Source organism: Echinops telfairi, unplaced genomic scaffold (assembly GCF_000313985.2).
Source record: "Echinops telfairi isolate 266 unplaced genomic scaffold, ASM31398v2 ScPeMD7_1713;HRSCAF=2227, whole genome shotgun sequence".
Lineage (NCBI taxonomy): Eukaryota > Metazoa > Chordata > Mammalia > Afrosoricida > Tenrecidae > Echinops > Echinops telfairi.
Genome location: NW_022105611.1, coordinates 16,359,251 through 16,363,099, shown reverse-complemented (window position 1 = coordinate 16,363,099; position 3,849 = coordinate 16,359,251). Strand labels below are relative to the sequence as shown.

Genomic DNA, 3,849 nt, shown 5'->3' with positions numbered 1-3,849 from the left:
CATTTGGATTTGCACATTGGACTGTTGCTTCCTCTTCATCCCGGGAACCCGGGAACAGTTCTTGAAGAAAACTGCATTGTAGCGACCAGCACTAAGGAGAGCGAAATCATCTTAGATTATCCACTCAGCCCACATTTGCAGGCTTTTCCGAAGGCAGTCGCAGTACTACAAAGTAATGGAACAGACCAGGCTAAACTCCCCACCCTCGGAGAGCTTTTATTCTAGGGACAAAAAAAGAACAGAATATGATAGCATCTATACTACGTTAATCAGTGAATAGCATAAAGAGAAGAGTGGGCAGGGGTTGGCGGGGTTTGGGGGGACTGGTACCATCTACAGCAGGCCTTCTACCCCAGTGGTCCGCAAACTTCAACAGGCGCCAGACTCACGTGGAAGGAAAGGTAAGATTGGGTCCCCTATTGAGTCCCCCAGGCTATGCTGACACTGCTGGCCTAGGGACCGCACTTTGAGAAGCCCTTGCTCTACCCAAAAGATTAGGTGACCCCCATCTCATCATTGGCTTTGACTTGCTTCTCCATTTATCCAGGCGGCCACTCAGGCACTCACTCAAACACCATTGAGAGGCGTTGCTAGGCACTGGCGCACCGCTGCCTCCAACAGAGCCTGCCACCAAGAAATGCACAGGCTCAGGGAAAAGACAGGCACGAATACACAGAGTTGGAACAGAGTGTTAGAGTGGGCTACCACAGTGGTACATATATATGCATGAGCCAGAGGATGAAGCCAAGAGACTTCCTCCCCAAGGCCCAAGGGGGGCATCTGCAGTCAGGCAGGAGTACACAAACACATACCCAAAAAACCACCAAACCCACTGCTATCGAGTAGCTACGGCTCATCGTGACCCCACACAGCAGAACAGATCTGCCCTCACAGGGCTGCCGAGACCATACGTTTTTGCCAGAAGCAGACTCTGCCACCTCTTTCTCCCACTGAGGGGAATGGCGGTGGGTTCAAACTGCAGGCTTTTGGGGATAGTTCCTGAGCACTTCCCTGTGCCACTAGGTCTGCCTCAGCTATGAGTTAACCAAACAGAAACCAAACCCACTTGCCACCAAGCTGATTGCAACTCAGAGACCCTACATGGAAGAGCGGAGTCCCTTTGGGTTTGCAAGACTAAATCTTTACAGAAGCAGACGGCCACAGAGCAGATGATGGACAGAATGTCTGACCTTCTACCAGCAGGGCTCCTTCAGATATGAATAAAACCTATCGCATAGTCTATTCAGACTCATAGAGATCCAGGGTAAGGAACAGACAGGCTCATTTTTATCCCAAGGAGCGGTTGGTAGGTTTGAACTGTCAACCTTGCAATGCACAGCCCAACACCTAAAGGAAGTGGGAAGTCCAGGTAGAAAGTCAATTCCAATTCATAGCAACCCTACAGGGCAGAGTAGAACTGCCCCCAGCAGGTTCCAAGACTAACTCGTTATGGGAGTAGAAAGCCTCGTCTTTCTCCCGCAGTGTGGCTGGTGGGTTTGAACTGGTGTGTTGTTAGCAGCAAACCGTGTGTGTAACCACAATGTCGCGAAGGCTCAAATGAAACAAGGGCGTTTTAACAAGGGAGGCTGGTAGACAGTGGGCTGATCTCTGAAAGCTTACTCCATGGGACCACCAACACTAGCTGTGGTCAAGTCTGACTGACCCGGTGTGTCAGAGTCCCGGGAGGTTTTCAGTGGCTCTCTTTTCGAACCTCTGGGTGTGCTCAAACTGCCAAGCTTTTGATTAATGGCTGAGCAAGTTAACGAGTTGCAAGCCCATGCTGCTGCTGTTGCTGCTGCGTCGAGTCCAACGCCTAGTACTCCCGTGTGACAGAGTACCACTGCCGCATCTGGCTTTCTTGGCTGCCATCTTTACACAAGCAGTTCACCAGATCTTTCTCCTGCAGAGCTGCTGAGTGGGTTTGAACTGCCAACCTCTGGTTCACAGCAGAGTACTTAACTACTGTGCTGGCAGGGAGCCTTGATTCTACATTAAGGAGTCTGAAATGTATCTTTACACAGTGAGGAGTCCGGGGATGGGGGGTGGTGGGGGGAGACTGAAGGAATCACGTCTTTGTTTTACATTCTAGAAGCAGAGAGCACCGAATCCTCTAAGCCTGATGACATGTGCTTAGTAAATACACATGGGATTGAAAAAGCGTTAAGTGCCCGCTTATGGATGGCAGGTGGGCCACCATCACTGCAGACTCCCTTTGGCCAGGTCAGGACTTGCAAAACAGGTCCAGCAGCCTCAATTGTTGCACACCAGGCCCTGTACAAGTGCAGTCCCCCAGGGATTAGGGCAGGCCTTCCCTGTTTACATGCCTACCTCACCCGCTGGACTTTGAGCTCTTTGAAGACAGGGACTGTCTTAGTAGGCTCTGAATCTCCAGAGCTAGCAGGAGGCCTGGAACACAGTACCTCCAAGACTCTAGGGGTGTTGGATAAACGAATAAACGAATGGGCACATTTGTCAGACAGACCCATGAGCTCATACAGGTAAAGGTATGAGTAAGCTTTAGGGAATGTCTCAGGGTTCGGGTTAACTCAAAACCCTGTTGGAGAGTTTAAGAGTTTCTTATCGAGATGGGGTGGCCTTTCAAGGAACCTGACTGTGGATTCCACACATGAGAACAAAATCAATGTCACCAGTGCTACAGCAGACATTCTACCTGGTCTGTGAGGGTCTCCGTGGGGAGGCATCAGTTCTGCCGGAGGGGAAGGAAGGGTAGAAGCCCCCAAAGACTTCATAGTCAGGGTGGATTCTTCAGCTGAGTCTTCTAAGTTCAGAAGGTGGCTGCTACCTGCCTGTTTCTAGGACATCCTAACAAACAGGAAGGCTGGGCACGAGCTGCTCACCATATGGGGATTGTAAGTGAAATCTCAGGAGAGAAGGTTGGGGCATCACTGGACTGCTTCCTCCTGACAAAGTTGAAGGCCCAAAGGAGCTAAATAAATCAAAGACTTTCCTCAGGAACAATTCTTGAAACAAAAGCAAAATAAGGTAGCTTGGATTTGTATTGGTAACCACAGCACGGACCCCTCCCCTCCACCTTTCCACAGTGAGTTCTGGAACTGAAGCCTATGGGAGACAGCTATCCGAAGGCCTTCAACCGCAACAAGCAATTTGCTTCCGACACCCACAAACACCCAACGCTCCTCAAAGGACTCTTCTTCCAAAGCGCCCCCGGTAACCTTTGCTATTACAATATTTGAGATCGTAAAGGCTATAATTAATCGTGTCTTTTGAAATGTAGCACGAACATAAAAATCACTATAATTCTCTCCCGGTTTGTTTTCAGCTTCGGGAGGCAGGGCAGCCCCGCGTGGGGGAGGGGCCGCATTCGTCAAGTACTCTCCAGTCTCATTTTTCAAAGAGTTGGACCTTAAAGGTAATTTCCCAACCCTCGCCGGGGCGGGGGGCGGGGCTCTTTCCTTGGAGAATTCACCCAGTTGCCCCTCCGCTTGGCTTCCCGGTGGCAGGTCAGAGTTGGCAGCGAAAGACCACAAAGTTTGGGAGAGAGTGGGTCCCCGGCTAGGACCGGTCCGGTCCCCCGGCCCCTCCCCCGCACTCGCCCAAGTCCCCCGGGCCAGCCTCGGAGACGGCGGCCGGCTCCTGCCGGCACTGGGGGCCTTTGTTGGTGCAAACCGAGCGGGGAGCTTCGATGGGCGGCGCCCCCACCCCCACCCCGCCTCGTCTTACCTGTGGTCCCCGCCGCCGGGCGAATGAATGGGCCTCGGGTCCCCACCCCGCGCGGGCCACCCGCGTCTGGCACCGTGCACGGCGCGCACACCCAGCCCGGGCAGCCCGATGCCAGGGGACGGCGGGCGCAGGAGGCCGGCTCTCACC

The 3,849-nt window shown here is 52.8% G+C and overlaps 1 protein-coding gene across 1 annotated transcript in view; it reads right to left on the bottom strand.

Annotated features, from left to right (window-relative positions):
- Positions 1-3,743, bottom strand: part of PAK1 (p21 (RAC1) activated kinase 1) — a 153,033-nt gene extending 149,290 nt beyond the window's left edge. Inside the window, exon 1 of the mRNA XM_045293066.1 lies at positions 3,703-3,743. The gene's annotated coding sequence lies outside the window, so the exon portion shown is untranslated. The remainder of the gene's footprint in view (positions 1-3,702) is intronic.
- Between the last annotated feature and the right edge of the window lie 106 nt (positions 3,744-3,849).